Source organism: Photinus pyralis, unplaced genomic scaffold (genome assembly GCF_008802855.1).
Source record: "Photinus pyralis isolate 1611_PpyrPB1 unplaced genomic scaffold, Ppyr1.3 Ppyr1.4_LG3b, whole genome shotgun sequence".
NCBI lineage: Eukaryota > Metazoa > Arthropoda > Insecta > Coleoptera > Lampyridae > Photinus > Photinus pyralis.
This window is the reverse complement of record NW_022170510.1, coordinates 17,834,773-17,848,804: the sequence shown is the minus strand read 5'-3', so window position 1 is coordinate 17,848,804 and position 14,032 is coordinate 17,834,773.

The following is a 14,032-nucleotide window of genomic DNA, read 5'->3' as shown; positions in this document are numbered from 1 at the left end:
AGCAGTTGAAGTGCTATGTTTGGTACGAAATCCTAATTGGTTTGAAGGTATTATATTGTATTTGTTGAAATGGGCTGTTAGTTGGCGGCATACTACACTTTCCATTATCTTGGATAAAGTTGGAAGGATACTTATAGGCCTGAATTGACTGTGCTCCGTTGCTTTTGGGATTTTAGGTATAGGATAAATGTAAGAGCTTTTCCATAAATCAGGAAACTCTCCCGTTGATAAAGAAAAATTTATAATGTTGGTTATGTAGTCTACACAGTACGGTGCAACCAACTTTAGCATCTTAAGGTTGATAGAGTCAGGGCCTATGGCGTTAGATTTCACCTTGTCAATCGTGGAAACAACATCTTGACATGTTATTGGGCAAAATGTCATTTCAGAGTCGATATCACTTCTAACATTCCGAAGATAAAAAAGTAAGTTATTGTGGTTTACAGTTGCGACATCTGACGTTTGTAAAAAATATTTGTTAATGGCATTTGGCTCAGTGATATCGTCCGCTATTGAATGAATTGGTTTTCTGTGAATATTCCAGGATTGAAAAAGTTTCCAGGTTTTACTTGAGTTACCAGATGTTTGATTCAGTTGATATTGCATGTATGCTTTCTTTTCTTCAGAGTTATTATTTGTTTGATGGTGTGGGTAATATAAGGTTTTGAAGTTCTCTTCTTAGACGTTGTTGTTTTAAGTGGAACATGCACGTTGAAAAGACTTAAAATAAGGCTATTAAGGTAAAACACTTAACTTACTTAAAATAAGGCTATTAAGGTAAAACACTTTATCATTTACCGTATTAAGAGTATCAACTGCGCTCCAGTTCATTCGCAAGGCATCAAAAGCAAAGTCGTTTATATTAAAATTCCGGTAATCTCGATAGCAATACGTTAAGGGTTTAATAACAGGCATAGTATAATTTAGTCTGCAAAATATTAATCGATGGTCAGACATATTAACTACATCCATGACTCCGTGTTGGCTTATTTCACAGCTTCGACTGACCGCTATAACATCCAGAAGTGTATGTGAGCTTCCGGTAATCCTGGTAGGTTCTTCGACGACTTGAATCAAATTATAGGTATCGAACACGTTTTTTAGATACGTAGAGTTAGGGTTGTCTGTTAAAAGATCGATGTTAAGATCTCCAAGTAGAAAAATATGATCTGTTTCGGTAGATAAATGTCCAAGTATTGTTTCTAGTTCATAGAGATGTGTAATTGGAGAGTTTGGGGGTCTATACACCACTCCAGCTGCGATTTTATACTGATGATAGTTTATGATGATCCACAATTGCTCCAATACAGAGTCATTAGAAGAAAAGTCATGTGTAAGTAGATTCCATTTGAGGTTTGACTTTATGTAAATACATAACCCACCTCCACGCGTGGGTCTATCCGATCTAATTAATTCATAAGTAGGGATGATAAGTAGTTGCTGTCGAGCCACCTTTGGAATTTTTGGTTACATGAGAAACCGTACTTAACTTGAACTTCCAAAGGCGACTCGACAGCAACTCATTTTTGATCGCCCGTTATTTCTTATGGCAATAATTCCATGGCCGATTGTGATTGAAACCAAATTCATTCGTTTATTGTCTCGTATAGTAGCAATCACACCGGTATGGTAGATCGAGGGACGAAACGGGGGACGAAAACTCGTTTGTAAAATGTTTATTTATTGTTAATCAAAGATAATTATTATTTCAGGATTTGCTTTTGTACTTTTAAACATTTAGAAAACTGCACAATATTTTAACCAAAGGTAAGGGACGAAATTCATGGTCTATGAATTTTATCTCTGATGTGATCAAACTTAGAGTGACTGCTTAAAGACAGTGTGGCCCGAGGTGTGACCATTTGCTCCATGCCCACCATGTTTTTTTTTCAAATCTATCCATTGGGGTGATTGGTTTAATTGAGTTGGTAGATTTGGCTATGGTTTCAATAATTTTGCCACAATTGTTACCAACAAGGTTACTTCATCAACCCTGGTTTCCAGGCTAATTTCTACCAATCCAGTTATTTGGTTAATGACGGATCTGCCAACTACCACTTTATGGCCACACTGCCTCTATAGAGTCACTGTAATCAAATTGAAATGTCAACATCGACCAAAACTTGGAAGTGGTGCAAGCAGATTGACTATGTTGTGGGCAGACTGAATAGTGCATGCTATGTTATCAGGTATCTCCAAGAACGCCTGAGCCTACATTCAATTCGAGCTTATTACGTCGCAGCTGTACATGGTGTAGGTACTAACTTACAGCATACTATTTTGGTTTAATGCATTTGTAACACAAAAACGCATCATGAGGGCTATGGTTGGTCTTCAAAGTACAATCTCTTACCGAACTGTCTCCGTATATACGCGCCGAAACATAAATGACTTCAATAAAAATTTGCTGTGGCTAGCATAGATACCATCCGCACACCTGCGCATGTGCGATTCTGCCCAAAAACTGTTCAGCTCACCCTTTTATGTCAGTGAATGATGTGTGCCAAATGTTGTTTCAAACGGTTAATCCGTTTAGTCGGGTCGGGAATGAGAGTACAGACCGACCGACATCATCCAGATTTTGTTTGATTCTGATTCCCGGTGCTCTAAAACGTGTATTTCCGTAAAAAAACGCGGGGGGGGGGAGGTCATTTTTTTTATCCTAATGCAATACCTCCCTTACAAACGTGCGGGTGGTAAAAATAACCATATATATATAGCGCAATAAGTACATGGGACGGTGACAACCTGAGCATGTCCACTCACCGAACAGATCTTTATGACACTACTATTACTACTACAATTGCATCAAAGTGTTCAACGGGTATTCCAAAGGCAATAAAACAATCAAAAAATCTTCAACTATATAAGACAAAATTAAAATTACATCTACTTAAAAAAATTATTACTCCGATGAACAATTTGATGGTCATTGAGCCGGACACAATAATATAACTAATTATCCTCAATGTATAACATATTTTGCTTTTTTTATGTTTTTAGTTTGGTTTTTTTACACGTTCTATATTTATGACAATACCAATTTAAAGCAATTTTATTTATGGCACAAAACTATTATTATTATTAATCATCAGATAATCACTCCAATCACTAGCCGATTGCTGCAAGTTAGAAAAGTTTTTAAAATTTTTGGAACCTTGTAGGTGTAGTTCTCAAAATATTTAATACTTACTGGATTTGTCGAAAATCTTTTTTTAATCTTTTTGAATCGATACTGAATTTTATTGAATTTGTTTATTGTTACATTTTTGAAAAGAGAATCTAATACGCTCTCCTTTTTAGGATGTTTAAATAAAGTATTAAAACAATGGTATAACCTTTAGGACTTAAAAAACCGCCGATGTGTAGATACCTACTTCGCACATTTTCTACTTAATTCAATCATAGCGCTAGCGAATACTTCGTCGCCGTACCTACATTTCCAATTAATTAAAGAACTGCAAGTCTGTGTAGGGTCCGACAAGCTGTAGTTTTAATTGAGAATTGTTTAAACAAAAATTTACGAACGTAATAGGTCGCCCTAACGAAAGGAACAAAGCCAGCAAAGAGGGTGGCGAAGTTTTTAGTCGGACTAATTCTACGTTCTATAGAGACTTATACAATTAACGTTGCATGTAACTCAAAATAATTGAATTATTCTAAGCACCTCGTCACATATGCTGACCGGGGATCGTTAAAGAGAGCATTTAATTGCCATTTTGTACAGAACGCCGAGAGTATTTCAAGATCGCGCCATTCTAAAGCACTTCAAGGTTTTTTTCATGGGAAATGAGCGCATTCACCGCAACGTTTTCATATCAGTTTATTAATTTGCGCTGCTCAAGGAACGGGGAGTATGTAGCATGAGAAAATTCCTCCAGATTTTTATATATTTATTTTTGGAGGTATTTCTATTACAAGTAAATTTTCTATATTGCCTGCAGTAGACATCTGTGACATAAATAGCTTCTTTCGTTCAGTCGCTGTAAAATAAACACACTAGGGATGTCATTGGCAATATCATCCCTTTGGGTGCTTGACATCGACGAGATGGACCAGAAAAGAGAGCAGTTCAAAAATTCTTTACCGTATTAAGAGCTTTATTGTTATCGTTCAAAATCCCATTAGTGCCACGTACGAGGCGACAGGTAAATAAAATTCGCTTCTATAGCATCAATAGTTTTAAAGCAGCAGCATCTTTACAGTTAAATTTGTTTACCTACCTGCAAAGCTTGTTACGTAAGTTTAAAAATTTCAGAAATGGTATTTTAATTGTAAGTGGAAAACCGTGTATGGCAATATTTACACACTCGGCGCATTTCATCTAGAGTAAATAAAAATGACACAACCAAACTCGGAAAAACTCCCCATAGGGCATTTCGCCGAAGTTAATGCGATCTATAAAACAATTATGTAAATATTCCGACTCGGTTCTAATTAAGAAATTGAATCTCAAATTCTATCTAATTTAATTGACTAGAAATTCTACATGTTTCCGAGATTTAGATATTTATTGATATCGAATTATATTAGTGAGTAATTTATATTATTTATAGCGTCCATAAGAAGTAAACAATTGTTTTATTTCAAGTTAACTCGATTTGCCCCATAGATTTCTATGCTGCTCTGCATGGGTCCAGCACTAACAGCAGTTTATTGCGTTTTTAGCAGCAGGGGACGGTCCAACTTTGCAATAACGTCAAGTAGTTTATGTATTTTATTAAACTAATCATTTTCTTCGTGCTGAAAATAGTTTCAATTACATTAATAAATGTCAGTTTATAAGACACTTACTCTTTCTTTTATAGATTTTTGCGCACGAAATTACAATGAGGATTACCTGCTGGCGGAGTAGATCAGAAGGGAATGGATACTGACACTGTCAGTATACTATTATTCAAATTTAATTCGAAACGGCGCGGCGCGGCGGTCCGAAGCTTTAACTATAACAAGATTGTGTTATTGCAGTACGACTTGCTATTTTTTAGGTACTTTTTGTAATGTAATCCTTATATCTATTTCGATCTCCTGATTTAGTGACCCGTAATTCCAATCGATCGTTGTTTATGGAAAAACGTTTATCCGAATCCCATTCTATCTAGGACCAGGAGCGTTGCTTCATTTGAATTTAATGTAGGTACGTACTTTGGTCGTCATCTAATCTAATATTTTATTCATGGCTAAAAAAAGCAGCTAATTGTACTAAGAACTAAAAAAGCCAGAAAAGGAATTTTGATGATAATGTAACGAATAAACAAATTTAAAGCAAAATAAATGAATTTCTATCGTTGAGACCTTTGCTTGAAATACCATAAATATCCCCCCTCCAATTTCAAAAAACTTAAGATATAACCACTTTCGTCAATCGTTTGGAGAGCAAGCGCATCCATCCCTAGAATTGTAATCAAATTCTGCCAGTAGCTGTAGTAGCCAAATAGTGGTTTTGCAGTGGAAACGTTTTCCAGCTCCTAAAATTTCGATACTTGACCAGGAAGGGCAGCGTGGGAGGATGCAGCTAAATGGCATTGACCCTTTGTAGTGAATTTAACAGAAATGGGCCCAGACCGGTCGTTTAGGGAGGAAGCTCCTCATCCTCATGCCGTCTAAAGTAGAAAGCTCGTCTCCAACTCTAGCATGTTCCCATGCGCGGGACGTTACTGTGTGGAGCTTTGTCTTTATTAGGTGAATTCTGAGAGTCTCTCATAAACTCCGCTGAGGCGTTAAGGAATGAATAGCCCTAATGTGTATCCCTGAATTCAAGCCACGCTTCATCGGTACCGTCGGATTCAGGTATTGACATGGGTTGTAGTTTCACAAAATTTGAATTACCTGAGATGACGTCGGCTTCCTTGCCTTATATTATAATATCTATTTTGAAAGAAATCCCTTTCTTCCAATTTTTTGTAACTCATGATCATCGAGTGTTAAATCAATATTGTTTTGAATTTATTGAATTTTTGAAACAAAATGCGAGCATTGTCGCATTCCGATTTCCCGAGTAATTTGTAGGGTTCATTCCTACAGTTCACTTGACAAGCCCTCTACAAATTTTTTGAATGGCAATAAGATCAGAGTTACCTACATAGGGCACACCAAACTACACTACTAAAGGATAGGAATTAATGGAATACGATTTTGCTGCCTCTTCTAATTTCGTGTCTGATTCATCCGGCTCGATGGACCATTTTGTTGTGGAATAAAACGTAACATTAATGTAACTACACTACATAGCGGTATAACAGTAACAGACCTAGACAAATGCAATTCGTTACTTAAACTTCAGTTACAAGTTACTAAGCTGTACCTCAACACGGTTAGGGTATATACCTACTTTTGCTCGAACAAGTAGTCCAACTTCACCCGACACCACTAAAGATGCAACGTCGTCGCAAAAAAATATCGTATCTTTTAGAGGCGGAGGAGACCGGGGTTTGTGTGAGCAGTACATTTATGATTTATAATTTTAAAAAAAACTATTCCTGGTACACATGTTCAGGTTGCTGTATACGGCAGTACGGTTTCACAGCTTTTTTAGTATCTCTTCGAAGTAATTCAGCCCACTTTTGCATTTGACTGACAACATTTTGACTGCAAACAAAATCACCCTAACCAACATGTTGGATATCCTTCTCTTCATCATCCCCATTTCCTCACAGTGTAACGACGAATCTTTTAGTTATGACTTTTGCTTCGGAATTTTTTTACTACTTCGTCAGTCTCGTCTTCTAGGCATTAGCTTTCTTTGCCGTATTTCTTCTATTTTGGGCTTCTTTGGATTCTTGGTGGCAATCATTGATTTCGCACGTGATCAACCACCCTCGTCGAACTTTCTCGGTACGATTTGCTCAGTCAAGGCAAAAAGCGGATGCGTCAGTGTCGAGGTAGTACGAATGGATTTGTCTTCTTTTGATGTTTGTGGTGTTGCTTCGATAGAGTCTTTCGGACCAGAACCCTTCCGACATTAAAGAATATGAAAAGCCATGTCTTGGAAAATCTCTCTATTTTCAGATTTGGGGCTTTGTCTCATGCCTTGAAACACAAACCAAGAAGCGTATATATGTAGACATGTTTTATTTCCACGATCTGTCATTCACTATAATACTTCCTGAACGGACCGAACGCGCCATGGCCCATTCAGTTACAATTTTTCTTGCAAAAGTTCTCTCCTTCGAATCTACGATGGGATTTTTGATTGTACGTAAGTAATATAACAGGCTTTTCTTTATGACATCAGGTATTGGCTTTGAAGAATTGCACCACATTGATGAAGTTGTCTGCAATCGTGTATCCTGATTTATGGATTCGTCCCAGTGCTCCCCAACACTCGATTTTCATCAAATCGTATGCAAGGGAAAATAATGATATGAGCGAGGATATGAGGTAAAGCATCCTAGCTAGCAGAAATTAGAAATTAGACCAACTCGTGTCTCATGTTTCCTCCCTACCTATAAATCTATTATATTCATACCAAATTGATAATCTTTTCCCTTTTCTTTCAGATTACTTTTTGAACTGAAGGCAATCTAATAACGCCAGTTTCATCCAGGTTTAAACGCCTGCATACTGGAAATTCTTTCGTTGACTCTGACTCGATTGAAAGCATTAATTCTAGCAAGAGATGTGGCTGTCTTATAAAAGGGCCGTTTGGTATTACCCTCGGCATTACCTTTGTTAGTTCTAATTTCAATTTTTGTACTCATATCATATCATAATGTGAGGGATTGTGTTTTATTGTATTTTTGTTCTCACGCATCCTGTCACGCATGAACACGTCATCGGCCTTGCGTTCATGTTAGAAAGAGAAAACCACAGCTAACTACTATCACTATCAGAACAATTATTGATCACCCGTTATTTGTTAGGACTAAATTAAATGAAATGCTGCGTTGATTATTCTTTTTTTGGGGTTTTACAGTTACCGGTAACTTATGTTGTTGTTAATCACATTACTGTTAGTTTATTACTTAAACAGATTACAGCATTTAACAATAATCATTTCGTACTACTTGATCTAGGGACATGTCTTCTGGCATTTACGTGAAATATAAACTGTTCAAACAATCAAAATTGTCTGTTTACGAGCAATTACATTCCCCTAATCCAATTTGTGTTAATCTGGTAGAGTATTATGAGTGCATATTCGGGTTAGAACTGGAATAATTTCGGATGCTAAAAGTATGAAAGATAATTCTAATAGCAAATCAAAAATACCGTAACGCTTTCGATTATTGCGAATTTAGTTATAGGAAAAAAATAGGTTCATTCGCTGAATTCCAACCCTTCAATATAGTAGTTTTACGACGAAGCCCAAGATTGGAGATGCCTGAGTGTCCACGTCGTTGGCGAAAACCTCCATCGAAATATAACGGGCGAAAGAGACAGATTTCACTGAATAATATTGGACAGGTCGGATACTGGAGAGTTCTCGGGTTCGATATTAGAGTGCTTCAACTTCGAAACGCTAAAGACAAATTGGTATCTGCAGTGGACCGTACTAAAGTAAAACAAGTCTTCCACTGAATATTTGATTAGCTGAGAATCTAAGATCCGGATTGTTTTGTATAGTTTTACTTGCTTGGCCAAGTCTTTTACTTCCTTTCTAAATTGTACGCTGTACAGTAGCCGGTATTAATTAAAAACTTGTTTTATTCCTCTTATACACAACTTATTTTTTTTCCTGCGAGCGTCCGGCAGTTCCTTTTACAGCAATCTATCGGGATTCCTAATAAAACTCATTATTTGTCGAGTAGACCATTATTAACTTTAATTGACATTGCCGTTATAATGAATGTGCCTGTAACTTGATTTAGACTTGATTATTATTATTATTTAGATATTGTTCAAAACATAATGGATCATTCACACTGTGTGCCGTAATGTTTCCATATAAATTAAAACATCATGTGTTTGCATTAATAAGCGGAATAGTTTTAATTAAATCTGCATGCAAGATTTATTGCGCATTAATTAATTACAATAGTATGGTTTTACACTCGCCTACTTGGCATTGGCTTGTTTGAGACGTTCTAATATTCCACAGTATATTGCCTATTGTAAATTTAACCGGTTTTTTTTCATTTGGTCAAGTTCCACAGCAATGAATCTTATGCATTAACCGACCATTAGGAAAATACTGCCTATTTTTTAAAAGAGGTGATGATGACAATATTCAAATAAACATTCACAAGTTTGCAAAAGCGGATCACATCGACATCGACATAGACTCGGTCATTTTTCCATTCGTGCAATGCATCGAACAGACAGAACAACCATTTCAATTTAGTTAAACAACCACGGCAATTATTGGCGTCGAAGAAGGGCACTTCGAACGACGAAAGTTTTCACAGCGTTATACAAACAAGAGCATGCTTCTTTTTAACACACACGCTCAATCGCTCATTATTATTGATGGTTGTATGGCGGCATCTTGTATTCTTCTTCGATTGTTGTTCGACTAATGCGCATATGCAGGCCTAATTCTATCTTTGACAGCTCATAACAAGTGGGAATATTTACACGGACAGGCGAAATAGTATACAGGGCGTGCTAGGATAATCTCTTTGAAGGAACTTTCAAAGGAATGCGTGGCAAAAATAGTAATTAAAATGATAATAAAATAATATATGTATATCAGTTATACACCCACAACCTGGGTTAACGCGGAAACACACTAAACCTTACTCATTTAATAATAAACAAACTACGTATAACGGGTGATCAAAAAGGAATTGACGTCGAGTCGCCTTTGGAAGTTCAAGTTAAATATGATTTCCCATGTAAACAAAAATTTCAAAGGTGACTCGACAGCAACTGTTTTTTGAGCGCATACCATATTAAACTCCATCTCACAAACCTCGCCTTCTTTTCGAAAACCAAAAAGGCCAGATCAGCCATTCTTTGGTGGGGACGTAAATCGAGGCTTGTTTGGTGGTGGACGTTAATCGTTGTTTTTTGGTAGTCGCTTAATGTCTTGGTGATGGTAGTTTTGCGGTTTTGCGGGCGAATTAAAGTGATGACCTAGATAAGAGTTCTCATGCTAAATTTTTCGGTTGATACCCAGGATTATGCTAACTAGGCGTTTCAATACAAATCATATAATTCTTTGGAGTTGTGGATGCTGTTAAGGCATGTTAAATTAACAAAATTAAAGTCTTATTGATATTTTTAGTTTTGGTGGATGCTGGACGTCTCCTGCAAAAATTATAATCATTTCGTATAAAAGATTTTGTGAGTACCTGTGTTTTATTGAGCTAGCTGAACAGATGCTTGTGGATGGTTCTGTGACCGTTGGGTCTCCCAGTGAATCAATCCTGAGCGAATGCAAACCCGTACAGGGCGGGCGCCAGACAGGCACGAAATCCTACCAAAATGGAACTAAAAATAAAACATTAATGGAGAACCATACGAGTTTGCAAAGGGCACTGGGGGGCCTGACTTCTGACGTGCGAAAAATTAATAAATGTATGCGTAATGCAGTCGTGCAACAACAGGCAAATGTTTTAAATATTAGCTCTAGGTGGAATGTTAAGCAGGAAAACGTGTACCAATTACATAGAATTTCTGACGACAGTATTACGAAAATACTTCCGGAGTTACGACCGACTGTGTTATCTTTTTGATCATATAAAAGTGTAGAAGGCAATCATTTTCCGCACAAAACAATACTAATAAATAGCACCACGCCATTTCCCGTAGAGAGTAAAAAATATTGGATTAAAATTGACAATTAAATGAACGGCCTAGCACTTTAATTACTGTCACAAGCGTGTTGAGTGTAATTATTTACCCTTTAATATGCATACGCTGATTTAAAAACGGGATCCTTTGATCCTTTCATAAAAAACTTTGGGTTAGTAGGTCGGTTATTACTGTTTGACATTACGTTTTTCTCGTGCTTTATTGTATGCGAAAGTCTAAACAGATCTCTGTGTTACATTCCCATTTAAGCGTAAATATTTCCTTTCAGATTCTGCAGTATCTCTTTCAAAATGTTAATGTATTCCTCTTTGATTGCTTAAAAGCGGCACGCCTTGGAGAGAAGAGGGAATAGTGTTACCGGAAGCCGGAAGGTACATTTGTGACAAAAAATGTTAAGCCTACATTATGTGAATAATTGGAGTTTTGTTTCCACAAAAAAAAATTACCCCACTCCCACATTTTTGTGGACATTCTGCTTTTTAAATGTAAAATATTTTATACAAGATTTTAAAAAACAGGTACGTGAAAATTGTAATTTACGTTTGCTAAGTGATATTAAAAAACAACCTCTATCGAGAGAGAAAGTAATTGAAAGAAACTCTTTTGTTGAAAACGTTTAGCGATTTATTATTACTATTTTGTAGTACAGTACCTACTGTGTCCTTTTTTTTATTTATTTATATTCCTAGTGATGAAAGCAATTCAACTAATAAATGCGATAATCTGTAAGATTTTCTCTTTGGGTACATTCTGACCAAAGTACATTTAGTCATTAATCTGATCTTCCTAATCTTAGTCAGCTTTAATATCGTCACTTCTTGAGTTGAAATTACTTCCTTCATCTAGTGGGAGGCCAATCAAATTGCTCATTAAGTGATAAGGTTTAATATCCTGAATTAAGCTGATGACTGGAAAACTAAAAGAAGCTTATGAAGTCGTCTCACTGCTGGAAGCGGATTATTCGTGCAATCAATGAGAAGCGTACAGAAAATATTACTTTTCCTCTTTGTAGTGTTACTGAAATTACTAAGAATTGTTTTTTCCATTGCGACTTGCGTAATTTATTACTTGTTATGCAAATCAACATTTGGTATACTTCTCTTGGCCTCAAGTTTACTTCTTTCTTATTTAAGTAGTTTCTGACTGAAATCAAATAAGGCGTCGTGAAACACATTGTCGACACTTCGAGTTTGCGGGTTTTGTATGCACAACGTTTAGTAAAGAATTGTGTTATAAGGGTTGTCCAGTACAAAATGTTAAAATGCCTTTATATAAAATATGAGAAGGAAATTCAACACGGGGTCCGTAACTTAAAACGTAAAAACTAAAAATGTATCTCATCGCTAAGCATATTATGCCCGTCCAACCGCATCGTCACAGGTGTATTATGTGACCCCTTAATAAGAACGAGGAATATCTATGAATTATTTCTGAAATGATTCTGGATAATTATTATGGGAATAATAATCGACATGTTTATGGCTTTAATTAACAATCAGCTAAGCGTAAATTACTTCGTCTATTGTGCAATTTGAATGGGAATCTGTAGGTAAATTGAAACAATTAACCAGATGATACCTTACAATTTCTAATTTAAAATAGGATATTAAAAAGCAATAGAATTAATTACATCGTTCTCGACGGAAGGGGTGAATAATTTAGTCGTTTGGAATAATTCATTAACTGCATCCTATGAGGTAACTTTTCACTGTAAAAGAGTTCGTTTGTTATCAGTTATAATACTTATAATCCGAAATGTCTCACAAAATGAAGTTTATAAAGTCCGAGAATTCCGCATCATGTCCCTTAAAGCATATACACTATGCTTAAGGTTAGTCCGATACTCCGATTATGTCAATTTTCTTTTAATTTTAAGGGAGATAGTGTTCATAGACCAGTCACGAATTAATAAATGTATGGAGGGGGTCATAATTTTTTACTTCAACGTTGGATTAAGAGTCGTCGAAATAGCTTTGGGAACTAGCTCCCTGCTCCACATCACTACAAGAAGGAAATGAATCCCCCACAGGAATACAGATTCCTCCTCATCTTCATTTTTAGATGACCTCATTGTAATTGCCCAGGTAGAGTAATTCAAAGTAATTCTGCGGTTAAATCATTCACAGTCCCAACCACTAAGAAGAGTGTGATATGGCATACGGCATGCTAGACTTCATAAATTTTTTAAATATTGAATAATGAATTTCTCCATTTTTTTCTAAAGCAACCATATGTATATATATTTCATGTTGTACAGTAAATTGATTGCTCTTTTCAAATATCTTAAAAAAACATATAGGCATTGCATATAAAATTATATTTAGGTAACAAATCTCGCGTATCTCGAGACTGAGATATTGAGGTGACCCTATTATTTGAAACGCACTGTATATTTGTCACTCAATTGTTCTAAATTTTCTTTACTTGTAGACAGATTTCACGCAAGTAAATACGCAGCATAACTTCAAGGGTACAAAAAAATTAGTTATACATTTTCATGAGATAACACTATAACCCAACGAATGACTTTCTGAATAGTATTTTTCATATTTTTCTATGTTCGGGTTCAGGAACATAAATACTTACCAATTGGTTTTTTTTGTAGCGAAAATTTATACCTAAATTAATATAGTTATCAAAACGTCGTATCATAATGGGGGCCCAGCAAAAAATTTCGCACACAGGCCCGTGGCTACGTTGTTCCGCCACTGTCTCCTAACCTACTTAGCTTAGGATTTTGGAAAAATTCCCTGCTACAACCTTGCAATATAAAACAAGGTTACCTCGAAGGTTACGATACCAGGGGGATTCCATTCACCAAGGTCACGGAATGCGTATTGAAAAATGTACAAAGTTTGATATTCCGAAGGCTGTTCTGATTCTCCAAGGCCGTTCTGATTTTCCAAGGCAAACTTGCTTTCTGAATGTGTTTGCAGTATAATGCTGCCGGTAGTTTCCGGTTACCTTTCTATACTATATCTCTCATATCATCTTTTTCTTAAAGTTTACGTAATTAGAGTGATATTATAAAATGCTTGCCAGTTCTAAAACGTATTTCAAATATCTTCCTAAAACTTGGAAACTAAACTAATTGCTTAATGACCGTTGATAATTTTGTTGCTAACATATTAATAGTGACTGTGTCGTAACTACAATTTCGATCGTGTATCGCTGATGACCAATATAACAAGTCAAAAAGTCATTATGCATACGTAAATGACGAGAGCGTATTTTCCTCCTAATAATATAGGACCGGGAAAAAATAGGCACGTAATCCTTATATCCCATTGGCTTCCAAATGTGCCGCCTATCATAGAAATCTTTAAAGTTTATT